Below are 27,364 nucleotides of genomic sequence, written 5' to 3'. Positions count from 1 at the left end.
GCTCCCTGAATTTGAAGCAGGGAAAACATTCCAGTTTTGTGAATTTTACTCTACTATACTTGAATTATTTCTGTTAATTCTCTCTCCGTATGTTTGTCCTCACCTTTTCCTGCTCCAGCTGCACTCAGTTCCCCTCTGTGGTAGATTTTCCTGCATACCCTAAGAGTTAACTTGAAAGAAAACACATTTTTATTGATGAATCCCAGTTTTAGAAAAAAGGGCTTTAAGGTCAAAGCCTTCCTATGTAGAGGGAACAGCCAGGCAGTAACAGCCGTGTTCCTGGGCTGAGATTAAATCCACGTCTCCTGTGCAAGATGAACTGACATAATGGTGTTACTCCTTGCTTTTCTGACTTAGGGAAAAATGTACTAATTCCTAGTACTAAAATGTACCAGGAAAACGAATTCCTTAAGGTTTTATTATAATTTAATTTCTTCACAGGAGTGTTTTGGATAAATGTAACTGTGCCTTTGATGTGATCAATTTGAAATAAAATTTGAGCTGTAAGAAGGTGGTTTCATGATGGTGGGTTTTGTTTGTTTGATTTGGGTTTCTTTTGACTTTGGGTCTCCTTAGATTTCCTTGTGTTCCAAAATGTGGAGCCACCTGAGCTGTATTTTTCAGCTGGATATCAGCAGTCCAGAGCTGTCTGTCTAACCTATGGCAAAAAGCAGAGATCAATAATAAATGGTCTGGTGCCTTCCTGCTTTTGCTGCATGTGAGTGTTTTCTCTGTAGTTCAAGGGTTATAGAAATTATAGTTGACAAATCTCAGCTACAAATAATATTCCTAACATTTTGCATCGTCTTAAAACCTTTTTATTTATTTCCTTTCTTGCAAGAGTCAAATAAGAGGATTTTACATACCAAGGGAAGGTTTTTTTTAGACTTAAACTTCAGAATATTTTCAATATCTGCAACATTATCTTTTGAATAATAATTACCTCTTATATTAAATTATAAGACAGCAGGATTCAGGATTAGATCTCTGCATATTATTCTAGTGAAGGAAATTATGACAGGGGTCATTTTTTAGAATTATGTAGGAGGGTAAAAGGTCCCAGGCAGCATTAGAAGGGAAGGCGTTTATAATTAAATTGTAATTTAGGCCTATGATTTATAGTTTTCTCAATGAAAAATTTGGTGCTGTAGAGAGATCCTAGGAGGAACTTTAGTGAGATACAACTTAATGAAATAATAAAAAGAAAAATGATTCTGGAGTAGGCTGTATTGCAGCGGTCCCTGGCAGGACGCTGCAGCGGAGCCGCGAGCTGTCCCTGGTGCCCTGCCAGGCTCCCTCTGCCAGGGCTGTTCCCCAGGCACCAAAGTGGGTTTGGACTGAAACAAGGCCATTTTCACAACAGATACCTTTTGAACTCATTTAGCTCATTAAAACTCAGGGAGGTGCTCTAAACCATGCAGGTTGTTAGTTCGGGACAAACTGCTGGTTGTTGTTGTTCTTGTTGTTGTTGTTAGTCACGAGCTGCAAGAAAACCCCGAGCCTTGTTCTTCATAATTTGTGAAGCCATTAGAGTGTGGATGCTGAAAATCTGCTCTGAAATAGCACCCACTTACCTACAAATAGCTCATTTCTACCTAATGTGCAAAGGAGTTTGGAGTTTCAGCATTATTCTGCAGAACAGATAGCTCCTGGATTTAAAAAAAGAGTATTTTTATAGTTATTTTTATTAATTAATGGGCTAAACTCCTCCTGACCATGATGAAGAACTATTCTACTGGCAGGAAACCATTAATACAGAAAGGTTAAATGGTTTGCCAAAGGTAATTGAGGCAGTCAGTGACTGATCTGACACCAGGAGCCATCTCTGACCCGATCTCCTCTGGCGGTGAAACTCTGCTGGACTGGTTTGCACGGTGGCCAGCAGCTCTGGCTTGGCTTAAACCACATCTCGGTTAGGAAGGACTCATTTGCATTAAAAATTACTTTAAGGAAGGGATGTAGGCTCAGACATTGTTTTTAAATACTATTTTCTTGTGTAAACTCAGCAGTTGTTCCTACAAATGGTAGGAACAGTCTGGCTCAGGCTGTAAAAATATCTTTTTTTTTTTTTTTTATTTTTGTGTATGGTTGTAGAATAGAAAGTCAACAGGTAAACTCAGAGCATGAGTTTCAAGATCAGCTCCTGGAGTTTACTAGTTTACTCAGATTAAGGCACTGTATTAATCTTCTGGTACTTAATTTTTTTGCAGTAACTTTGAATGCAGATAAGTATCTGATTGAAATAAATGTCCTAATAAGCACCCTCTGATATCAATGAAATTGTTGAAATTGTGTCTGGACAAAGTGTGACATTTTCTATGTCACAGAAAGATGGGGGAAGGAGGGTGTGACTTAAAAATACCGGATATGGAACTTCAAAAGAAGGAAAGATTCTGAACCAACAAAATTCTTTTGCTTTCCGTCTGAGAGAGTTGCTGAGAACTCAGGAGCTCCCTGCAGGTCCAGCAGGGGAAGGGTGGGCTCCCCGAGGGGCTGAGACAGGGAGCACCTGCCTTTGTCCTGATTGATACTATTTGGATTTGAAACATTCACTTGAAAATTAGCCAGATAGCTGTTTATTTAACTGGCGCACAGAATCCTCCCAAGTATCCAAATTTAATGAAAAAACAATCAGCTTTTTAAAGGCTGTGTGTTCCTATAATGAACATTTAGGAATGTTAACAAATAATGTTATGCATTAGAAAAAAATCTTAATAACACAGATTGTTCTTTGGTTTCTGGGTAAATAACAGCTACTTTAGAATTTATCTAAATGAAGAAGTTATGCCACAGGCTCTAGGATTTTCAGAGGGGTATTTCATTTTTTAATATGTCAAATTAAAAATAAAACTCAAGGTAGCCCTTTCTGTTTTCCAAGCTAACCTGAAATAGAAAAGGTTAAGACATACTTGAAAAAAGGGATATTTTACCCTGAAGAAGAAAACCTATTTCTGCTATTTGCAGAAAATTATTCTTTTTCTCGTAGTTTTGTGAGCATTGCTTGCGGTAAGTGTTGATTATGGAAACATTTGTTTGCGAGCTCGGTTTTTAACCCCTGGCTGCCCTCGGTGGCGGTGCCGCGTTTGGCTCCTTTGTGTGGGGCGCGGGATGCGGGAGCGGCGCCTTTGTTCAAAGCGAGAAGGTCGCGATGAGAACCAGAGGAGAGCGGGGCGTCCCCACGGCCCCGAGCGCGGCACCGGGGCGGGACGGAGCGGCACGGGGGTCCCTGCCCAGCCCCGGGACGGAGCGGCACGGGGGTCCCTGCCCGGCACGGGGGTCCCTGCCCGCACAGGGGTCCCTGCCCGGCACGGGGGTCGCTGCCCTCTCAGGGACACTGCGGTGTGCGGGGTCGTTCCCCGGCTCAGCGCTGAGCGCGGCCCGGGCCGGGCCCCTCCGCCGGGAGCTGCCGCTGTCCCTTCAGCGCTCGTGGCTCCGCAGCCTCGTGTCCCTGCTGGCGGGGCCTGCAGGGATGGCTCCCGCTGCCGGGGGAGAGCGATGGATGGGAGAGAGGGAAGGGATCCTTCCCTGGCAGGGTGGGCAGGCCCTGGCACAGGTGCCCAGAGCATCCCTGGCAGTGCCCAAGGCCAGGCTGGACGCTGGGGCTGGAGCAGCCTGGGGCAGTGCTAGGTGTCCCTGCCGTGGCATGGGATGGGATGGAGTGTGCTTTGAGACCCATCCAGACCATTGCCTGTGACTGAATTTTGACTCCCTTGGCTGTCGCCGCCAGCCGAGGCCGTTCCGGTGCCGCTGTCGGGGCCCGGCGCTCTCAGAGCCCCGCGAGGGCTCCGTGAGGGGGCCGGGGAGAGAACCACGTCGGGTGCGAGGGGGCTGCGGGAGCAGGGGGGATGCTGCGGAGAGCGGAGGATGCTGCGGGATGGAGCAGGGAGGGAATGCTGCGGGATGGAGCAGGGGCAATGCTGCGATGGGCAGGGAGGGAATGCTGCGGATGGAGCAGGAGGAATGCTGCGGGATGGAGCAGGGAGGGATGCTGCGGGATGGAGCAGGGAGGAATGCTGCGGGATGGAGCAGGGAGGGAATGCTGCGGGATGGAGCAGGGAGGGAATGCTGGGGAGGAGCAGGGAGGAATGCTGCGGGATGGGCAGGGGGAATGCTGCGGGATGGAGCAGGGAGGAATGCTGCGGGATGGAGCAGGGAGTGAATGAATGCTGCGGGATGGAGCAGGGAGTGAATGCTGCGGGATGGAGCAGGGAGTGAATGCCTGCGGGATGGGCAGGGGGAATGCGCGGGAAGGAGCAGGGGGAATGCTGCGGATGGAGCAGGGAGGGATGCTGCGCGCTGGGCGGGAAAAGCGCGGGGAAGCAGAGCGAAATGCTGCGGATGCAGGCTGAATGCTGCGGGATGGGGCAGGGAGTGAATGCTGCGGGATGGAGCAGGGAGGGAATGCTGCGGGATGGAGCAGGGAGGGAATGCTGCGGGATGGAGCAGGGAGGGAATGCTGCGGGATGGGGCAGGGAGGGAATGCTGCGGGATGGAGCAGGGAGGGAATGCTGCGGGAGGAGCAGGGGCTGCTGCGGGATGGAGCAGGGAGGGAATGCTGCGGGATGGAGCAGGGAGGGAATGCTGCGGGAGGAGCAGGGAGGGAATGCTGCGGGATGGAGCAGGGAGGGAATGCTGCGGGATGGAGCAGGGAGTGAATGCTGCGGGATGGAGCAGGGAGGGAATGCTGCGGGATGGAGCAGGGAGGGAATGCTGCGGGATGGAGCAGGAGTGAATGCTGCGGGATGGAGCAGAGGAGGGAATGCTGCGGGATGGAGCAGGGAGGGAATGCTGCGGGATGGAGCAGGGAGGGAATGCTGCGGGATGGAGCAGGGACTGAATGCTGCGGGATGGAGCAGGGAGGGAATGCTGCGGGAGGAGCAGGGGCTGCTGCGGGATGGAGCAGGGAGGGAATGCTGCGGGATGGAGCAGGGAGGGAATGCTGCGGATGGAGCAGCGAGGGCTGCGGGATGGAGCAGGGAGGGAATGCTGCGGGATGGAGCAGGGAGTGAATGCTGCGGGATGGAGCAGGGAGGGAATGCTGCGGGATGGAGCAGGGAGGGAATGCTGCGGGCAGCCGGGCCGGGGCTGCGCCCGGGAACAGCCGGGCCGGGAGCGCCCCAAGGACCGCAGCGCTCCTGCCCGGGCCCGCTCTGCCGCCTGGGGCTGGAAAACACCCCGGGGAAACCAGTCAGCAACCAGTTAAATGCTGGGAAACGCTCTGCTTCAAAGGAAAAACATCAAGTCTAAGGTGGCTTAGACTGGATACCCAAAATTAATAGACATATTTGACCTTAATCTGTCTTCCTGGACAAGTTTAATTATAGCAATTTCTTAACTTCAGTTCGAGATCTTGTTCCAGAAGTGTTAGTGTTCTTTCAATGTGTGGGGTTTTGTATTTAATATCACTGTGTTTTCTAAGGAGAGGCAAAAATCTGCAAAAATTGACTGGACTGGAATCACCCAGGACTTCAGAGATGCCTGTGATTAATTTCTCTTTCTAAATAAATTAATGTTTCTGAGATGAGATTGAATTGGGGGTGAGGAGAAAGAAATTAGAAATACTGTTTTAGAGCAAAATTTAAAAGGGAATTTATTTTGGAACGATTTTATTCCCTTTGCGCTCACAGCCTGTCCTGGCAGGAATCTTTCAATGTAAACCATTTGGCATGAGCTGATGATTAAAACCTGATGATGTACATGTTGATTTACACCAACTGGAGTCATAGCATTTGTTTTAGCCTTTATTTTTTTGTCTTAAATAACTTAAACAAAGATGTAAAGGTTGTAATATCTCAGTGTAATTTGAAATATAAATATTTGAAACTGCAGCATGTGCTACCACGCAGTGAGTTGCGTGTGGGTAGCAGCAGCAGCACATGCTCTGGTGCGCCCTTAGCAGTGCCAGCGTGCAGGGGCTGCAGCTCCGGAGCTGCTTTGCTGTGCCTCAGTCCCGCCTGCAGCGTCCTGGGCGAGTTTTGGTTTCACTCTGCCCCCAGAGCTCCAGGCACTGGGACCCACAGAACCACAGCACCAATGACTGCCAGAGCAGCGCCTTTGGGTCAGCTCTGGGTTTCCTTAGTTGTTGTATAAAAATGCATTTCTGATTTTCTAGAAGCTTTAAAAGAGGTGTTTTCTCTCTTACAGAATAGATATGATTTTACTGTGTTTTACTCTTTTTCTGTTTACAAGAAAAAGCTGAAAATGCAAAATTTTAGACATGAGTGGCAATTTTGCATCTCTGTTTTCATAAATTTGACACCTTTTATATGAAATAATTTCAAGTTTTCTATTAAAATGGAAAGAAACAATCAGTGCCTTAGATTGAAGCCTCTAAGAAAGCAGTTTTGAGCCATGCTGATGGTGTAGAAAAACTCCTGGGTTATATAAATAAAAGAAATTAAACTGTTTTCCTCTTTCTTTGCACGGGCTGGTTTGTGAGTGGGATTCTAACAGAGCAGATGGACTCGTTGCTTGAGTGCACTTACTTTAGTTCCACATCTTGCCCAACTCCAGGAACTTGAACTTGTCATTATCAGCCCCAGAAGGTCAATGCATTACCCAGGGTAGCAGCTCTTTCATGTGGCCTTTCTGAGGAGGGAAAAACCAGCTTTTAATCTTGGCTTTTATAAAACACTCTGTGTACTGGATACATCCTAACTTGTCATTTCCTCGTGTGTTTTAGTGCTGGGGAGATCTGGAGATGCTTTGTGATGCCACACAGATACACACGTCCGCAAGAGGCCTAATCTGAAGTGAATCTTCTATAAATAATAAACAACAAATAGGCTCCTTTTAGTTATATTAGCCCCAAAATAGGTCATGTACATTTGTTTTAAATGCAAACTTAACAATAAAGTAAATTCCCTAGGTGGAGAATTTGATGTGTTTGTGCAAATTTTCTGGACATAGTACAAAAAAAAGCCAGCACCTATATTTTACCATTTAAAATATTTATACATTGTCTCTTAAAGTCCTGTGTTTGAAATACTGTTTATAATAAACTCCCTAGGAGAGAACTAATAGTCACAGGTAAACACTTGCCATTTGTTAACTTAAACACAAAGTAATCTCTAACTTTTTAAAGAGAAACTTAGCGTTTCTCATTTAGAAACGCTTCCAGAAGAGTTGTTGCCTTTGTCAGCTTCCTGCCTCCAAATGTTCTGGTTTTGCACCTGATGGTCCACATGGTCTTGGAGTTCCATGTGCTTCTCGAGGAGGTGATGGAGAGTGAGCCTTGTGTCACCAGGCTTTCTCCCTCTGGGCCTCCACTGGAAATATTAGTATGATTTTTAAACAAGAAAGGCTGCCTAGGCCATTCTGTTAGTGCTCCCTCATAACATATAGTGTGTTAAATTCTGTGGTAACTGATAAAAGAAGGCATATCTGAGCAATGGGCGATTTATTGTGGTTGGAATTAAAATGGCTGTGACACCTATTGTAGTTTTCATACTATTTCTGCCTACTGCAGCTGTGTTGGGTTTTAATTGGCATCTGTAAGCGCTTCTGTAATACAAATAATATAGATAGGATGTCTCACAGTAGAACTAGACAAAGGTAAAATGCCCCAAACTGCAGTGCCACATTTTCAGCTGGTGTTGTTCTGTGGAGCGAGGCTGGATCTCAAGTTGTGGTGTCAGCCATTGTAACACACATAATTTCTCTGTCCCTATTCATTTTCATCCCCGAGATGCATTGTAAAAGTGTAAATCCATCACTAGATAATTTTCAGTTCCATTATTTACCAAAATGAATAGTTAAGCAAGTCATTGTTATTAGTGGGATGCTATTGTTGTTTCGCAGAGATAGGGCCTGCCAAGGGCTTGAGTGATGTGCACTTGAGTGTTCTTTCAAGATCCTTGTACCTGTTTCATTTGGGAGGAGTTTCACTCGTGTAAAATCAAACAGAAACAATTTTAGTAGCCTCTGAAAAGAGAAGAAGGGAAAATGGATATTAATGAACTATTTAATATTCTGCTATGGCAGAGATGCAGTGATTTTGCTGTTGACACTTTTGCATGGAATTAAAGAGATCTGGTGGTTGTTTTACTCGTCTGTCTTTGTTCCTGAAAGACTTTTCAGTGTCATCAGATTTGGTTTTGTAACCTGAGAGAGATTTTACAGACATGCAGACAAGACAAAAAAGCGCTTCTTTTTCATGAAATTCATTGGTATTCAAAACATGGTCCTTTGATGAATTAGAAATTTTGGCTAAAGCTTTAATGAGATTTTTATTTCCTGAACTTATGTTGGAAAACGTGTGAGCTGCACAATTCACAATTCTGAAAAAGGGTGGGCTTGGTTTACTGTTCAAGAATATTTCTGGCTTGTTGTTTATTGCTCAATACTGTATTGATTGGTGAGTTGAGAAGTTCATGATGAAGTGGAACAGTTTAGAGCTATGGATCTTTACTTTGTGGTGTGTAAGGGTGGGGAGCCTGTGGCTGAGGGTGCAGCAGAGCCTGAGGGAGCTGTGCAGGGATTGTGCAGCAGAGGCTGCTCCCTGTTCTGCCTCTGCAGGGCTGGAGGCGCCCTCGGGGCTCTCTGCCCTGGCCGGGCTCTGCCTCTGCAGGTCCTGAGCTGGGAACACAGGCTGGCACCCTCACACACTGCGTTGCCCTGGCGCCTTCGCACACTGCCCTGGCACCCTCACACACTGCTCTGGCACCTCCCTGTGCTGCCCTGGCACCCTCACACGCTGCCCTGGCACCCTCAAGCGCTGCCCTGGTGCCTTCGCACACTGCCTTGGCACCTTCGCACACTGCCCTGGCACCCTCACGCGCTGCCCTGGCACCCTCACACACTGCCCTGGCACCTCCCTGCGCTGCCCTGGCACCTTCCCACACTGCCCTGGCACCCTCGCACGCTGCCCTGGCACCCTCACACACTGCCTGCCCAAATGCAGCTAGAGAACCCGTTGTGGTTATTCGTGGTTAGTAGAATCTCTCATTGTGTGGGTGGTTAGTGGGGACAAGTAATTTGGGAAGCTTTCCAGAAACTGTCATTGAGTGGTCTTAGATTTTATAACATTCCTTGTGTTCCCATGCTGTGCTACGCACAGACATTCTCCTGGCTCAAGAACATTTGAGTGCTAGGACTTACCACGTTTTGAAACTCACATGTGTTGCAGCATGTTAAAAGTATTAGGAATATTCAGGTAATCAATGTACCTTGTCTTTTAATTTACTTTAAATCAAAGTTTTTTTCCCAGTGCTTACAGAAATGTTTTGGTGTTGACTGAAAAGAAGGATGTTATGGAAGATTTTTTGTTAGTCATGTGGACAAGACAAAATTCTGTTTGTTCACTTCCAACCCCAGCTAAATGTGTGTTTTCCATTTCTTTGTGCCAGCTACTTTCTGGATTTATCCTGAACAAGAAGAGGAATTACTGAGCTAACACCCAGGCAGTGAGTGTCCTGTGATAGATGCTACAGTCCAGAAGTCCTTCAGAAATGGTGAGTAACCCTCTCTCTCTGGATTTCCACACTGAGTTTTAGGTGAAAGCTGTCTGATTTTCAGCTCTTAGTCTGGAGATTTGTGAATTGTGGCTGCAGTGTGAGTTGAAGTCTTTGCATGTAGATTATGGCATTCTGTATTTTCAGAACTTATCTCTATATTTGAGCATTGAAGGCCTATTCCAGAATGAATAAATGTAGCAATAATTGTGATCTTATTATTTTATCTGGGCAGCTGCAGCAGTCAATGATCTGTCTGTGTGAATGGCTCCAGAATACAGAGGTCTGAACAAGTGGTTTTGGGAAGAGAAGGTTTTGTCCACACTCTTACAGTGTCCTGGGAGAGGGATTTCTGAAAATGTGATATAAATGCAAATCTGTGTTTAAAAATACTGAAATGCCTGTGTGCTAATGCTAGTTGCTCGCTGGGGGATGTTTGGGGTAAGTTTGCTGATGGTGGAGTCAGTGTAATTTTATTTTGAAGTATTCAAATAGAAGATGCAGTATTATTTGAGAGAACGAGATCTTTCTCTTCGTTATCTGGTGTTAAGTGCTGCTTTGCTTCTCTGTTGTCAGAGTTATGGCAGTCTGCTTGTGTGTTCACTTTTGGCCAAAATGCCCTGAATTGGAGGGGGCTGGGAGAGAAGAAGGTGCTTGTAGACAGGTTTGTGGAATCACTGCAGTGAGTTTTAAATGATGTATGAAATGAAAAATTCCTGTCTGATGCACAGGGCGAGCAGAGCCATTGATGTCTGTGAAATCGCTGCTGCAGAGCCTATTTCAGAGACTCACAGGGTGCTTTGGCTTGGGAGGAACCTCAAAAATCATCTCGTTCCACCCCCTGCCATGGGAATACCTTCCCCTAGACCAGGTTGTTCAAGATTTTCTAATAGTATTTCAGAAATGCCAACTTTTAATTTTTTTTATAAAACTCTTCTACTTTTGAAAGGCAGAAGTCTTTCACAGCAATAAAATTCATTAGAAAAAACTTTCAAGATGGTGCATCAATACATATCCTGAGGCAGTTTCCTAGGTTTGTGTGGGTTTCTGAGCCTGAGCAGCACTACTTTACAGAATGCCACGTGGCTGTGAGGGTGCTGGTGAGGATGCTTTGAACTGTCCTAAAGTGAGAATCTTAAAACTTGAAGGATGGGATTGAAGATCAGGAGCCCAGTGGTTTGTTTGAGAGGTGGAGTGGGTTTAGGAGCTGGAGTGGAGTAAGAGCTGAAAGGCCAGGAGTGCAGGGTTTGGGGAAGGATGGGTTTGTGTGGCCGAGACCCAGCAGGAGCTGCAGGGCAGCAGTGAGACAGAACAGGCTCTGGTTCCGGCTTAGTGTCCTCCTGCATCTCATGCTGCGGCTCCTGCAGGCAGAATTAAGGTGGTTTCAGTTCTAACAGACACACGGGGATCCAGAGCAGCATCACCCTGCTTAGTCAAACATCTGCATTTCCTGGCAATGGAGTTTGATACACCTGTGCCAGGCTGCAAGTGGAGTTGGGAGAGTTTAAGGAATGTGTGCACAGGTGACTGCACATACTTTTGCATTTTAGTTTTGTAGATGTTCTAGAAGTGCCCTTTCAGCACCCTTTCTTGGTAGTCTTTGCATATTTAAGTCTCTTATCAGAGGATTTTGTTGTGTTTTTAAATTGCCGATGGTCAGGATTTTTAATGTTTTTATTGAAAACAATAGTGGAAGAGAAATAGTTTTTATATTATGCCATCAGGTTCTTTAGAAAGGACAACACAGTGTCTGAAGAAATTGAGAACACTTTCATAAATCCTGCTTTGGTGCTTTTTTCTCTCTCTTTTGTTTGTTTGTTTGTTTTTGGGTTGGGTTTTTTTGTCACATTCACGTTGTGCTTCTGCTCTCTAAAAGCACAGACTTCCTTCCACTCTGCTGTTGTGCTGTGCTGATGCAAGCAAGCTTTTGAGTGGTCAGAAAGAAAAAGGATAAGAGAGCAGTATATAGATGGCTTTTAAAGCCAGCAGCTGATCTGTTTGTTGCCATGATAGCCGGAGTTGCCCTTTTCTTAGCTCCTCAGTATTGTTTCCTTCATTCAGTATCTGGGGCTTCTGAACTGCCTGACTGATCGTGCAGCTGAATTTCCCTGCTGGTGAGCTGTCCTGTCAGAGCAGAAGTGCAGAGGCAGGGAAGTGGTGAAGAAAGCCCTGAGTTCCTGGTGCTGGCTGTGCTCTGACAGCGCCCCAGCTCCTCCCTGTGCCCAGCTGTGCCCAGCTGTGCTCTCACGGCTCCTCCCTGTGCCCTGGTGTGCCCAGGTGTGCTCTGACAGCTCCTCCCTGTGCCCAGCTGTCCCCAGGTGTGCCCAGGTGTGCTCTCCCTGTGCCCAGGTGTGCCCAGCTGTGCCCAGGTGTGCTCTCACAGCTCCTCCCTGTGCCCAGGTGTGCCCAGGTGTGCCCAGGTGTGCTCTCCCTGTGCCCAGGTGTGCTCCAGGAGCCCAGCCCCGGCCCTGGCTGCTTCCAGCCTGTCTGGGGTCCTGCCGGGGGGCTTGGGGGAGGCCTCTGCCTTGGGGATCTTTGCTGAGGTGTTTCGTGCTTGGTTCTTCTGAGCAAACAGCTCCTCCTTCCTGGCCATGGGCATCTTCTGGCCTTGAAGTTGAAAATGAAGGTGTTACCTTTATGATCATTTACTGTAGGTAGTATTTTTGTATGTGTTATTACAAATACTAATTAGACTTTGCTTCACTTGAAATGGAGGGGTTTGGATTGCATACATCATGGAAAAAAGGAAATAAGGAGTTAGATGATGTTTGCAGAGCAATTATGTAGTAGACCATGATAAAATAAGAAGCCATAGCATGAATAAACCAGATAGTAATTTTTTGTTTCAACTGAAATTGTTTGACACAGTAAAGGACTCTGATTACTGCAAAGCATTTAATACTGAATCTGAACAGGTTTTACCAAATTTGGGTGTGGATCTTAGTCTCTGAAGAATATACCCACAAAAAAGTGCTGCAAGCTGTTCTTTCTTGAGTCCTGCAGGGCAACTGGTGCTGTCAGCCTGTGGAAAATGCTTTTTGCAGCAGATTGCTTGTAAGATATGTTGTGCAAGAAGTTTGTGTGACAAAAGTGAATTTATCAGGCTGTCTGGAAGTTACTTGTTCTTCAAAGATCAACCTTCTTTACTACATATTATTTGTAACTGTTCTGTATAAGTTACCTGTGGTTTACTGGAAGTGGGCTGAAGAACCAGTGCTAGGAAATGCTGTTAATGGAGCAGGAGTTTGGGATGTTAAATAGGAAGAACTGGATGACTTTGAGGAAGTGATGAAAATAAGGTGAAATTGAATAGATTCAAGTAAGAATGGCTTTGCTGCTGGCTGGAAAGGCAGTTGTTTCTGGGAGGAGGGGCCAGGAGCTGACTGAGGTACGGCTGTGCCACCAACACGATGTGAAAAAATCAAGTGCCACTCTCAGACCCGAGAAGGAAAAAGTAATTCCAGAGAGGTTTGCAAAATACTGGTGCCGTGGTAACAGCAGCTCATCTATTTCCAGAGGGAAAATGTGAAATCAGGACTGTCTCCTAGTCAGGGAACAGGGCAGGGGATCTCGGGATCTCACCATTACTCAGGGCTGGAACAATTAACACTGAGGCAGGACTTTGTTTTCCTTTAGCAAGGAAAGGACGATGGGTCATTTCTCCTCATGGTGCTCCTGAATGCATTTGAGATAAATGATTTGGGAATCTGACAAATTGGAAGAATAACAAGAAGTGTAAGATTACTTTTTTTTTCCAACTGAAATGTGTTAGAGCCTCTATGACACTGGTAGCAGGTGAAAGAGGAAAACAGTTCTTGAACTCTTTGCTAAATTGATATACTAATCAGAGTGCCTTTTCCAGAAAAGAAAGAAGAGCCCCATTTTGCCTGGACTCTATCTTTGCTGTTTCCCTTTTTCAGAAACAGAAGATTAGGAGGTGTCTGCACCGATGTGATAAAACGTTCCCGTGGAATTGTATTGTATTTTCGCCTTGAGTTGCTGGAGAAATGAAGTTGTTGGCTTTCAGTGCTGCTTTGTTTTTGACCCCTTTTTGTGAATTCTCTGAGGAAAGAAACATATTCCCATCTTTTATAGTAATCAAATTTATCTGGCATCTCTCAGCCTCTTGCATTACTTATGCTACAGTTGACCAGCCTTGGGAAGGGTTTAGCAGGTTTATTTATTTATTGTTCTAAAGTGAAGGTTTTTGACTTGAGGTCCCCACGTAGTCCATGGGGATTTGAAGAGAAAAAACTGAAAGTGCTTTCTGCCATTATTTTGATACAGTTATTTTCTGTGAAGCTGTTTAAAAAATACCCCAGACTACCCAAAACCTAAACAAAGCCCCCCATTCGTCCAAAATCCCCAAGAAACACTGAGAGAGGGAAAAACTTGATTATCTTAGTTGTGTTGGAAATCCAACTTTGTCAACTTTCTTTTGCAGCTTCTGTTTATCTTGCTGTTTTGTCATCAATTTATTTAGATTATTGAAAAAAGTAAAGGTTGATTAGAAGGGAAATCCGGGGTGTCGTCAATTATTTTGATTTCAAATATGATTTATTTGACTAACAGCCTTAAAAGCTGGGACTGATTTAATTTTGTTTTATGCTCATGAAATCTACAGAAGGCTGACCTGGCCATCTTCCTCATCTCCTGTTTGTAAGTCCACACAGTGTTTGCCCTCTGATTCTTTGATTTTGATGCTCTTTGAGGAGCAAACGATGATAGTGTGGAAACGTTCATATTCTGTTTCAGATGTATATACCCACGTAGAAGGATTTTTTTGTTGCAGGAGAAAAATCAAATCCTTGTCACCTAAACTGCTAATTATGTTTGATAAATGTATGGTATATGTTTAATGCAAAGAGAATTTAAGAAATAATACACCTTGTGTAATTACAGCGACCGAGCTACTTCCATCAATCTAATTTTTCTGATTCAGGTTCATTTGCATTGCATTATTTTTATTAAATGAGCTTTCAGTGGAGCCCTGCTCTCTGTCAAGGGGAACAATCAAACACTGCAATGTTTCAGAGTGCACAGGGTGGGTTTGCAGGTGGCACCACGGCCTGGCTGCTGGCACAGCCCCACGGCCACGCTGGGGCTGCCTGGGCAGTGCCCACCCAGCCGGGGCAGCAGGGCCCTGCTCTGGCCATGGGCAGTGCCCACCCACCCAGCCGGGGCAGCAGGGCCCTGCTCTGGCCATGGGCAGTGCCCACCCAGCCGGGGCAGCAGGGCACAGCTCTGGCCATGGGCAGGGCCCACCCATCCGGGGCAGCAGGGCACAGCTCTGCTCATGGGCAGTGCCCACCCAGCCGGGGCAGCAGGGCCCTGCTCTGCTCATGGGCAGTGCCCACCCACCCATCCGGGGCAGCAGGGCCCTGCTCTGGCCATGGGCAGTGCCCACCCACCCATCCAGGGCAGCAGGGCACAGCTCTGCCCATGGGCAGTGCCCACCCAGCCGGGGCAGCAGGGCACAGCTCTGGCCATGGGCAGTGCCCACCCACCCAGCCGGGGCAGCAGGGCCCTGCTCTGGCCATGGGCAGTGCCCACCCAGCCGGGGCAGCAGGGCACAGCTCTGGCCATGGGCAGTGCCCACCCACCCATCCAGGGCAGCAGGGCCCTGCTCTGGCCATGGGCAGTGCCCACCCAGCCGGGGCAGCAGGGCCCTGCTGTGGCCCTGGCACAGCCCAGGAGCTCTGTCCTGCTGCCCTGGTGCCTCTGGCACCCCGCTCTGGTGCTGACCCAGGGCCGTGGCTGAGGGGCAGCCAGCACCCAGCCATGGAGGGGCTGTGCCAGGGCAGCTCTCCTGCATTTCCCTGTCTGTTCCTCTGGGTCTTTGCACTTCTCTGTCTCTGCTGCACTTGGGAGCTGTCACTGCTCTTCACCATAATGCAGCCCAGGAATTCTCCCATCTGATACTGAGTGCAAACCAGCCTCCCTTGTTCCCCCACCCAATTTCCAAACTTCCGATTAAAAGAACAATAATCTGTAACCCTGTTTCTAGTCACAATACTGCTAACATTTAGTGTATGTAGCTGTAATTATTACTGAAGGTGCATATAAACTTAGGTTAGTGTGTGTGTGACGGGGAGGGAGAGCCAGACGGGCTCTGCTGCTCTCCCTGGAATGAAAGCATTCCTGTGTGTGTCTGCAATAACGTGCAGCACAACAGAAGAACCCCTCCTGCAGGTGTCCCTGAGCCCCTGCTCCCTGCCTGTGCCCTGGGTTACTGCCCTGCTGCACAGCAAATGGGGGGCTGCTCCTGGTCTGGGAATGGGGGGCTCCCCCCAGCCACACACGCTCCTCCCATGGCCCCTCTGGGAAGGGTCCCTCAGGTGTGATAAGCTAGGAAACCTTGCTTTAGAATATCCTACTCAGTTACATTCAAGTCTGGAGAGTCTCCTTTAAAGGACACTGACTGCAGCTTTTGTCACTTCAAAAGAAGCAGGGGATGTTCCACATACCTTCCCTTGGTGTAATGATCGTTAAAAACATTTTCCCCTCAAAATTGCTGGAATTCATTAAGTCAAATTCATTGGCAAGAAATCTGGGAACTGAGTGTAAATTATTAAGTCTCAAGACTAGTTAAAAATAGTTCATCGTGTGCATGAATTCTGTGGGAAACAAAAAAAAAGAGTAAATAATTTCCATTAGTCTAATGGAAATGAGATAATGGCAGAGTTTTTCCAGTGTGTTATAATTACACAGTTTATTTGAAGAATAATATTCTAGAGTACTATAAGGAACACCATATGGTTGTTACTACTGTAAACAATCATAATTATTAAAGTAGAAGGTTTTCTCAGGTCTGCATAGTCACTGTAAATTGTTAAAACTCTTGCACAAAACAACTGATTTTTAATTTCTTAGGTTTTTTTTTAATGCTTAAACCAATAATTTTCAGCTGAAGAGAGAATGTGGAAAGTAACTGCTAATCAGATGGCCTGGAGTAACTTGAACTGTGCAGTTTCTCAGAGCGTGCAGCAGCTCTGCTGCTGTTTGGTGATGAGCTCTGCAGTGAGCTCAGCAGCCCCCTCTGTTCTCTGGAGGGGCTCGTCCCTGCTCAGGAACAGGGAGCAGCCCTGGCAGTGAGCTCTGGCCACCAGCTCCTTCACAGGATGGATTCTTTCATTGATTATAGATTGGAAGGAGTGTGAAACCATCTAACCTGGCATCCTGGCTCGTGTGTGCCATTAAAATGAGCCCTGTTAATTCTGTATGAGCCTTAACTCTGTGTTTGAATAGCCCATGCTGTGCTGGTTCAGCTCCTGCTGCTGTTTGCAGGAGAGCTCTTCTCCCCTCACCACTCAGACTTTGCAGAGGAAATCTTTGTGCTGGAGTTTCTTCCACTTCCCAGGCCAGCACATTTTGGATTTGCCAATGAGCTCGTTGTCACAGAACCGCAGAGTGGGTTGGGTGGGAAGGACCCTGAATCCCATCCCATGGCAGGGACCCTCCCCTGTGCCAGGGGCTCCCAGCCTGGCCTGGGGCACTGCCAGGGACCAGGGGCAGCCCCAGCTGCTCTGGCCAAAGCTCTGCATCCTTTCTGCCTCTGCACATTATTGTGCAAATGGCTTAATGAAATCTTTTATTGTACTAAAAAGTAAGGGAGCAGTTTTCATTCTGTCCTTCCCAACACTGTCAACCAAAATTGTCATCTCATCAGAGCTAAAATCTGGGTGCTTGTTGTCGTTCAAAATCCTGGAATTCTTCTGTATCATTGTACTATGGTGAAAGAAATTAGCTCTGTGCCTACTCTGGGGGCTGTGTTTGCCATTAAATATATTTCAGTCTAAACAGGATAGTACTTGTTTCTGTTTTGTATAAAACAAAATATACATGTGTCATTGTTTTGACAAACTCGGACACTGAGGCTCTCTGTTCTGTCCTAGTATTTAATGACATCATCCAGATTTCTTGGTGTCTTTGATGCTGTTGCAGAACTACCTACCTGTGTAAGAAGGAAAATATTTTGTAACATTAGAAAAACTCTATAAGGGAAGAAAACGCTCAGTAAGCTATTTCAGTGATCTCCAGAGAAAGGGCTGGGAAAAATAAATTACTTTCTAAAGTTTGGGATGCACATTTAAAATGTGATCTGGCAATTTTATTGGATTATTTGAATTTTCTTTTTAATTGGTTCAATTTTATTGAACTACTTGAAGTTTTAAGCTATATGGTATTTCTGCTATTTGTGTGTTATTAAGCTTCCAGTTCAATTAGCTTATGGAGCAATTAACAGGGTGTTAGCAGGTGATTTAACAGAGGATTAATCCCTGCCGTGGTCTGGGGTAGAGCCTGGGAGGGTAAAGGCCCAGGGCTGACCTGTTTGTCTCTGGTTATTAAATAACTTCTGTGATTGACTCCTGGGTAAAAGAGCTCAGTACAGCAACTTGGAGGATTTATTTTAAAACAGATTGTCTCGTTGGTTTAATTGGACCTGAAAGTGCGTATTTGGCAAAAATTGCAGCCTGTTTCAATCAAATTCTTCAGGCTAATCAACTATAGTTTTTACCCAATCAATCACTGAGAAAATAGTGTTGTTTATAACACTGAGTAGGTTATGTTTTAAAAAAATATATTAATCAGTAATTCAGAGAAATTAAAATCCTGAACGGCACGGAAGTGCATCTCTGTGGATGTAATTGATAATGCCTTTGAAATTAAAAGCCTTTCTAACAGTTTCCTTATCTGGTATTGCAGTTTCCCTGCCGTTCACCAGCAAACCAGATTTTCTAACTAAAAAAATTAACTGCAAATCCCTGTGAACTGTGGTGCTGGCTTTGGTACAGGGCATGAAATAATTTTTCCATCTTAGCCCGGCGCTCTGCGAAGGTCAGCCTTTCAATTGGGCTGTTACTGTCTTGCTGCAGAGTTTCCAGGCTGCGTTAATTTTTGGGCTGCCATTGATGGATGGAGCAGTTGGAATTGTGACACGCAGCAGCCTGACTGCAATGACCTGCAGAGGCAGATGTCGGCCTCTTATTTCATGCCCGTTTGTCAGAAAGAAAAAACAGCTTCTTTTTTTTTTTTTTTTTTTTTTTTTTTGAAGCAGTCCTGCTTTTCTGCACGGAGAGAGCACTTGTGGGTGGGTGTGCTCTTGATACACATACATAGAGAAACATATAAAAAAATCCCATTTATTTATCATTGCTGGAAAACCTGGTGGAGTCTCTTGAGAATCCCTCAGTGCCCAGTGCCAAGGATGTGCATATTCTCACATTCTGGTATTTTCTGTGCTGCAAACCGGTGTGTAAGAATTGTCTTGAGAATTTATTGTTTCATAAAAAGCTTTTATTTTGCCCACAGACAAGCTGAGAAAATGCACATTGTTCTTTTGTGGTACCTGGGAATTTACAGTTTCAAAAGAATTTCCTTTGTGATCTGCTTTTGAAGATTCATGGTACATCAGAAAGATTTTCTGTTCCTTGTCCAAAATTTCTCTGTGAGGATGACACGGACCCTTATTGGGTGCACCGAGCTGCTCCTTTCATGTGAGAGCCAAACCCTCATCCAGAAATTAACGTGGGGAGGGAGTTTTTCATTAAAATATCAAAAATCACTTTAAAGGACCGATGCAGACAGAAAAAGCTGAACTTTCCCACTTGGCTTGTACAGAGTCCTGAGGGAGACGTAAATTATTTGGTTGATATCGGTAGAAAAAGAAGGAAATATTTAAATTGAAGAATGAAAAATCACTGTAACTGTCAGGGTTAAATGTGAGCAGATCTCAGTGAAGCCTTTGAGTGCCTGTCCTGCCTTTGGACTCTGCCAGGGACATGGAGGGAAGGAATTGTGGGGTGGTTCTGTCGCCTTAAATGAGCAAACTTTTGCCATTGATTTTGATTGGATCCGAATTTTACCTTATGACATTTTCTTTATTTCATCGTTCTCCAACTGAGATTGCTTTCCTTTTCTTAGTAAATTTTAAATTCTTAGTTTTAATTTTGGAACTAATTTGTTGTTTCTAAAATTCACAGAGGACATAGAAAACATTAAAGAAGAAAACCCATAACTTAGATCTGTTGTGGTCTAGTTGGAATCACCTAAGAGTCAACTCATTAATCATAAAAGTATGAAAGAGTTGTGCAAACCTGCAGATAATAAAAAATCTATTGTAAAGTAATGATGGGCCCAGGTCCATTTTAGTGACAAACGCAAATAATTTTTAAGGTCATCTTTTATCATTAATGTACGTTTTAATACTTGAGAATCCAAAGTTGTGCCCTCATTTAAAAAAAAAATAAAGAACTCTAAGCTGTGAAAATAGAAAAAGAGTGGGAGCCTGGTCTGTGTATAATGTAAATAAATAAAAGATGTGTGTTTTTTGCAGCACGTGTCCTTGTCTGCTAAAACAGCATCTCTAGAGATCCTGTGATCCCTGTCACTGGATGCCTGGAATTTCAAGGCTGGATATTTTTAAGGTTTTTTCCTGTGTCACTGGAACAGCTAAAGCAGAAATGTGGATTTGGTGCAGAGATTATTGCATGGGTTCCTTTGTTCACGGCTCTGTGGAAGACAGACAATATTAAAAGGGCTGACTCTTTTCCTAGGTACCAGCAGTCTTCAATTTCTTGAGTCTTTCAAAGTGAAAGCAGAAACCAGGGAAATGCTGCTGGTGAACACAGGGTTAGTGGAGGTGGAGAGCCTCAAAATACAAAAAAGCAAATTTCTAGGAATGTTGCTAACAGCAGTTGGGCTTCCTAGTAACTGCACAGAATCCCCCTTTGCAAATTATGCATAGGTGTTTATTGTAAAATCGGTACTGAAAAATATACAGGACTTATTTAAAAATAAAAACCACTGATTTAATTGTTCTGTGCCTGAAAAGAGAAACCTTCTCCCCATGGCTGTGTACCCTGGGATTCTCCTGAGCTCTCCGGCTGTGAAGTCTCTGGCCTCTGCTCTGAAGTAAAGGGCTGTTTTTCTTGGGAATTCCATCACTAACATTTAAAATGCTAAAAAGTGGCTAAAATCCCAGCCTCAGGGGTGCTGCAGTGCTATGACAAGAGCTGAGCACGCAGTTTTCCTTATTGCTGGAAAATTTCTCTGAATTGTTGATATCTCTAATGTTTTGCCACAGGTGGGAACCCCAGTGTTGCAAATCTCAGGTGTGTTTAGAAATCCTTTTCTATGTATTTAAGAAAGAAGGTCTGCACAGGAGTGTCTGTGGTGGCAGCTGGGGCTGCTGCAGCCGGGGCTGTGTGTCCTTGGGAAGGAGCTTTGGCTCTGCTCTCCTGCTTGTCCATGCCACTGTCCCAGTGAGGCTGAATGCTGCAGATGAGCAGGACAAGTTGTCATTTCTGTTTCAGAAGTCCCTGGTGGAGGCCACCAAAGCCCTTTTCCCATGCTGTGCCCCCCGTTCCCAGGGAGCAGCCGAGGACATGGACCTTGTGCCTCATTGATCCGTTGGGCCCTTGGTGTTCAAGGACTAAAAAAGGCTTGGTGACATCTATCGCTCTCCTCTCCATGTTTGGAATGACGGAAGGAAATGGGTCATTGAAATTCTCTCTTGATGAGGTTATTACTATAACCAGATGTTGAGGTTTTCCAAGCACGCTCCTTGGTTTGTCTTTGCTCTCCAATGCCGATTCCTTTGGACAGTGTTTCTTAGTGCAAAGCCAGGAGCTAAATATGGCTGTGCTGCTTGAAGTGCCAGTTAAAGCTGCCTTGGTAGAAATAAACCTTGCTGGGTGTGTGGGGGAGTTTGCCTTCTGTTAGGGACAAATGTTCCCATCGTCGTCATCCTGCTCATTCAGAAATCCTGCTGCTGTTTGGCTTGCTTTAGGCCACAAGTGCAGCTTGGTGACAGCTCACGTTGGTGTCCTGGGAGGGCGTGCAGCCCTGGGGAGAGCTGGGGACAGCAGGGCTGGGTCAGGGCACGGCACACACCCCTCTCTCACGGGGTCATTCCCTGTGTTACCTGCCATGCAGTGATGCAGTGAGCTGCTCCAGCTCGCCCCTCCCACTGCCCTGGGCCGCTTTTCTCCACCACACATTGTCCTCAGGGATGTCACTTCCCAGAAGTGGCACTTCAGGTATTTCCTTTCACACCAATTCGCTCTACTGAGGACCCAGTAGCACCGGGGTGGTTTGGAAAAGGGGCACAGAAGGGTTTGATGGCATCACCTTCCTTGGAGATGAAAAGGAAACATTTTTTCTGTGTTCAGGAAGAGAGTGGTGGGAGATGTCTGGGAGCTTTGCTTTGCAGCATGGATGCTGGAGATTTGAACTGGCTGGAGTCCTCAAGTGCTCAGTGCTCTCTCAGTGTGAGATGTCAGATGCTCCCACACCTGCCTGTTATCTCTTCCCATCCCTGCTGTCCCTGCCTCTCCTCTCTACGTGCAGAGCAAGGAAGGACATTTTTCCTATATCTGCTTGTGCATTTTTTCTGCAATGGTGACACCACGATGGTGTAACTAGTTTTCTGCTCATAACATGCTGTATTTCTTTCCACAGTCAAGCTTTCTGTGCTCCCATTGCTGCTGATAAATAAAGAATAAAATGCAGTATCAAAGGCCACATAGCAAAGTGGGATGATGATTTTTGTTACATTTTCTTGATATAAGTCTTCCTGATAAACTTCTCATTTGGCTGATGTAGAGGAGCCAGATCAGAGCTACACTGATGAGCTTTCATTGCCATCAGATTCTGCCATTCTCCATGTCCATTTTATTGGACAGGAAGTACAGACTGTTCCATGTTCTCATGATTCAGGACACGACAGATTCCCACCCTTTGAAAGATACTATGTTTATACAATAGGATCCAGAAAATCAACTTAATAACAAAGATGAGCTCTGAAAAATACCAGGCAGTGTTTAGAGGAGAAACTGACTCCCGGATCTGAGACAGGTAGAATGGGGAGGAATAATTAATTATTCAGGTGTCATCCATTACTAAAAGTGTCCTTTCACCAAGTCCCAAGGATTGTCTTCCAGTGGAAATTGTACAATTACCTGTGGAGTAAATGGTCAGTGTACATTCATATGTCAAATGTGCTCTGAGATGCATGTCAGCACTTCTGTGCAGGAGAAGGAAGTAAATCAGAGCCGTGCCTGAACTATCTCCCTGTGCTGGTGCTCCAATGTCCCATTTCACCTGCTGCAGCTACTGTGAGCTCCATGAAAGGCTGCTCAGGCTTCCTTCCCTTTCTCCTGCTTTTCTTACTTCACTTTGTAAATGCAGTGATCAAGTGTAAAAGTTTCCCTTTAAAATCTCTTGCACTTTTTTCCGAGCCAATTTCTGTAACTGTGTAGTTTGCAAATGAACATCCTTCATTCTCTTGTGAGCCTGGGGTGTTGAAACCCTTGATGAGTAACAACTGCTCAGAGTTTTAAACACACATGGGCTGTTTTCATGGGAGAGCCTTCAGCTCTGCTCAGGCCAGACCACCACGAGCTGGGCAGCAAATGACTCCGGTGGTCACTCAGTCTGCCCACACCCCAGGGCACCTTAGCTGGGGGCAGCTGCTGAGCAGACATCAGCATTAGTGGAGATGTTCCTGTGAGAACGTGAGAATCCACGGGGGGATGGCAGCACGCTGGGGTTCCCAAGGGCTGGCTCCTGTCTGGGTGTTTGCTCAGTATTTGCTGGTGTGTGGTTCAGAGCGTTGAGCAGAGGTGTTGCGCGTGCTGCTGGCTGAGCCAGGGCCGTCAGCAGTGTGAGCAGGCCCCTGGGTGTCCCTGCAGTGGCACCTGGCACCCTCAGGGCTGGCAGCTGCTGCCTGGCACCCCCTGGCCTCGGCCGGCAGAGCGCCAGCAGACCTGTGCCCTTGGGGCTGGCCTCTGTGCCTGGCTGGCTTGCAGGTTGCTTTTTCTTCTGGGGCAAATGACTTGGACTATCCAACTCCTGTTGCTTAAAGAAATCATATTATTTCTTTTTTCTTAGCTCCCTTTGCCTCTCTCTGACAGATTTAAATAACAGCAAGGCTCCTATTTAAAATGATAACATCCAGGAAATTAAAAGTTAAGCTGTTCCCTGTCTGTAGCTCGGTGTCTCTGCTTTCCCCTCTCAGCTGTGGTGTAAATGAAGGACGAGGCTCAGCCTGGACTTCCAATTTCCTGGCTGGTGGCTCTGTGTTTCAAAGGCTGCTGTTGCATGATCTTCATCTCTGGGAAGGATTCATACACAAAATACTATGGAAAACTAGAGAACAGTCAGAGGAGAAATTAAATACTCGGCAAAGGTTCATATTAACCTAAATTACCTCAATGTTTTGTTGAGTAAGCAACAAAATTTAGAAACTGAAGTGCTGTAAGCAAAAGGCTCGTCACTTGTGGGTTACTTAAAATTCGAGTTTATAATCTCTTCTATCTTTGCTTTGGCTCTGAGTATTGAGGAGTTGTATCATGATGGTGTGTTCCCCCTCAGCCTCCTGGCAGAGGAGGCCACGCTGTGATTTACTCTGAATTTGGAGTGCTCCCATGGCCCTGGTGGTGCAGGGGGAGGGCAGAAGGGGACTGCAGGTTTGGGGAGGATGTGGGTGCCCGTGATGTGCTCCAGGGAGTTACTGCAAGAGAGACTGTTCAGGAGAGCAGGGAAATAGGAGAGAAAATCAGCAGGTGAAAGACACAAAGGGCAAGTCACATTAATTAATCTGTTGCTGCAAAAATGTAATTAAATATTTTATGAACTTTTACAAAACACTTCCGTTTCTGGTTAGATAAAGGTTGTTGGCCAAGAGCTTTGGCAGGGCCCATTCACACCTGAGGTGCCCCTCGTTGCCTATCACAGCTTACAAAATCCCTTCTCTGTTGCTGCTCCACTGATTCTCCCAAGTTGGAGAAGGAAAAACAACAGGGTTTTTTATTGTTTTCAATTCATCATATGACATGCATCTTTTGGTATAAAATGATAGATGAGCTCTCTTTTTTGTATCAATATATATTTTTTTCTGGTTTTAACTTTACTGAATATCTTCCCAGTCCGTTCCTGCTCAGGCTCCTGGCAGGTGCATCTTTCTTTATTGCTGTGAAAAATGGGGTGCCTTTATTCTTATTAAACTCAAAATATCTGAAGTGAATTTCAGATTTATACAGGGAAGTCTCACTATTTGCAGAATGAATCATAAATGCCAGTAATGCAATTTTAAAGAGACATTTTCTCACAGAAGAAGAAAAATTCTTGAATCTGGATGTCTGGTTTCCCTGCTCTCACCAAAGCAGCTGGGAATTTTCTCTGTATTGTTTGTTGTTTCAATACTCCAAAGTGAAATAGCAACAGAGAAGAGAAAAAATATCGTTTTTTCTGTCTGTTCAGGAATTAGTGGGTATTTTGTGTTTGAGAGGGGCTGGAGTTATCCTCTGTGCTCAAAGAGAGCAGCACGGTCAGCGGCAGTGAATGGGAGAGGAAGGTCTCAATTCCCACTGGTGCTCAGGGCTGTGGTTGCTCCCTGTGCTGTGTGTGCTGCCTGGGAGTGAGGGATTCCCTCTGCCCACAGCTGCCTCAGCCCAGGGATCATCTGGGGCCTTCTTTGTGCTCGCTGTGATGCTGAGAGAAAGCTGCCGTTTGTGGCCTTGGAGGGAATTGGGGCGGGGGCTTGCTTGGCTTTTTCATCACTTTGTGGGACTATAAATCTGTTCTTTCCAATTATGTTCACAGATTTTATTCTAGAGTTTGATCCCTCTTCAGTCATTTCACAGTAAAACTGGGAAAAAGCCAGTCTAAGCAATCTGTAGCCTAATTCTTCCCTTCCTACAAACACCAAGGTGTGTCCCACCTTATCTTTTCCACCTCTGCTTTCTGCATTTGCTGAAATTAAGGATCAGGTCCTGCCTGCTCCCGGGGCTCTTGTGGGGAGATACAGGTTGGTGTGTTTGGGAGCTGCTATTTTCCCCTCCCCTTTATCATTTCAGGAGAGTGATTTTCATCATAAACCAACATGTCAGCCAAAGCATCTACATTTAAAAAAAATATTATTTCACAATTTTCCACCGGCACATTTGATGTAAACCCTGGAGGTGTATTCCCTGAGTACCTATTACCTCCATTTTAGGGAAATTACATTAAATTATTAGTGACAAATTTACTTGTCTGCCAATGTGTTTTTCTTGAATTTTACTACAACATCAATACTTGGCTGTTTTATATGGGCCCTCATTTACCTGTCTTTGAAGGCAGTCACCCCTCTGGGAGCCTTGCCTGTCACTAACATGCACTAGGAAGAGTCTTTAAGTTTAACATTTGCTGTTTTGAATCAGAGGAAAAAATATGTTGCACTTTAAAAATATAATCTGTTTCTGCAATCTTTCAGTGTGTGCTGGCTCTTTTTTAGAGACCAAAGCCAGTTAGGAGGGCAGAGGAGGTTCTGGTTTGTCAGTGTAAAGGTGTTCACCAGGAGGGACTTCAGCTTCCCTGCCCTGGTACGCCTTGGCTTGGGGAAATGGCCAGATTGTGCTGTGTTTGTGTCTGTTCAGGAATCCAGTCTGATGCCAAAATAAAAGCAGATGGGAAAAAAAAGTCAGACTGGGATCTATATTCAATGAAATTCAAAGCTCTTCCAATTGCATGAGAAAATACAGCCACGAGGCATATGGAAAATAATTTAGGCTTTTTCAAGCAGTTCCGGCATGCTGGGAGTGAGGGTCACTTGTGGCCTTTTTAAAATCTTTAAAGTCTTTGTCTTCAACTGCCATTAGTGTTAATTCCAAAGAAATGAATGTTTCTGGATTTACTATGCTGCAGTAATGTTTGTGTAAGCACACCAAAAATATTCTGCTTTTTGAAACAGAAGCTTTTGCAGCCACAGTTCACAGGATCCTGGGATGCTTTGGGTGGGAAGGGACCTTAAAGCCCAGCCAGTCCCACCCTCTGAAGAGATTATGAAGGTACTACCACAGAGTAGCTTAAAAAAGCTTTAATCAAATTCCTCTCCATTTAGCAAAGCAGCTGATTAAAATCAGCTTTTAAGTGGGACTTTAGTTAGAGTCTCCAGAATAACTTCTGCTCTGAAAGCGAGAGAGGGGATCTCTGAGTACAAGTTTGTGGGAGGAGGATGATGGTAGTGCCAGGATAATTCACTTCCACTACTGAACACAACAGGACTAAGAGGAATTGTATTAATTTTTAATCTTTTTAATTCTCTTTATAAACTGCTGATAAATTCAGTTTTTCTTTGACATCTTCCCTCAGTCTTAAATATTATTTCAGAGACTTTGCTTTGCATGTTTGGCACTGGGACTGCCATAGATCCATAAGAATTCTGTGGGATAAGTGTTACTTTCCCTTGTATTATATCCAAATCTTGAGCAAGCAGCAAAATGGAGCATATACTTAAGATGTACCTCATAATTCATTTCAATTTATTCCCTCACCAAATCAAAATGATTATATAAATCAATGCAATTTTAAACTGATTAACCTCAAACCCTCTTAATAAGAAAGTGGGGGCCACAGAGTTCAGGGGATGTGAAATGCCTTTATGTTGGTTTGCTGATTTTTTTTCCTAGGACTGAAAATAGAAGATGCCTATTATTGCCATCAAATATAATTTGATGAGGAATTTATATTTGTCAAGGACTTTTTTAGATGTTGCCGTGCCAAAATCCAATGTCAGTGCAATGTGTTTTGGCCTGAAAAGAAGGTGAGGAAGGAAAGGGGACCTTGCTGCTTCCTTGGGGTTTTTTACTATGCGCTGAATTTTAAAAGAGCTTTACGCTTCTTTTGAGGGGCTGGTAGAAATTTTGGAAGGATTGTGTAAAAGCGTTTCTGACCAGGTGCTCTGTGGGGCTGTGGGTGAGGAGCTCCTTCCCCCTTCCCTGCTGTGCTGCTTTCCCCGTGTGTGCCCGGCAGGGCTGAGGGCTGGGCTGGAGCATTGTGTGCTCTGGGCACAGCTCACAGCCCAAGCCAGCTCGAAGGAGGCACCAGCAGAGCCCCGTGCCAGAGTTTGCCTTTGCCTCCTACAAAAC

At 45.4% G+C, this 27,364-nt stretch overlaps 1 protein-coding gene across 1 annotated transcript in view; it reads left to right on the top strand.

Moving 5' to 3' along the window:
• Positions 1-27,364, top strand: part of ZFHX3 (zinc finger homeobox 3) — a 384,977-nt gene that overhangs the window by 63,830 nt on the left and 293,783 nt on the right. The window contains exon 2 of the mRNA XM_064723577.1: positions 9,348-9,452. The gene's annotated coding sequence lies outside the window, so the exon portion shown is untranslated. The remainder of the gene's footprint in view (positions 1-9,347; positions 9,453-27,364) is intronic.

Source organism: Zonotrichia leucophrys, chromosome 11 (genome assembly GCF_028769735.1).
Source record: "Zonotrichia leucophrys gambelii isolate GWCS_2022_RI chromosome 11, RI_Zleu_2.0, whole genome shotgun sequence".
In the NCBI taxonomy this organism is placed as follows: domain Eukaryota; kingdom Metazoa; phylum Chordata; class Aves; order Passeriformes; family Passerellidae; genus Zonotrichia; species Zonotrichia leucophrys.
This window is presented reverse-complemented; position numbering and strand designations above follow the sequence as displayed.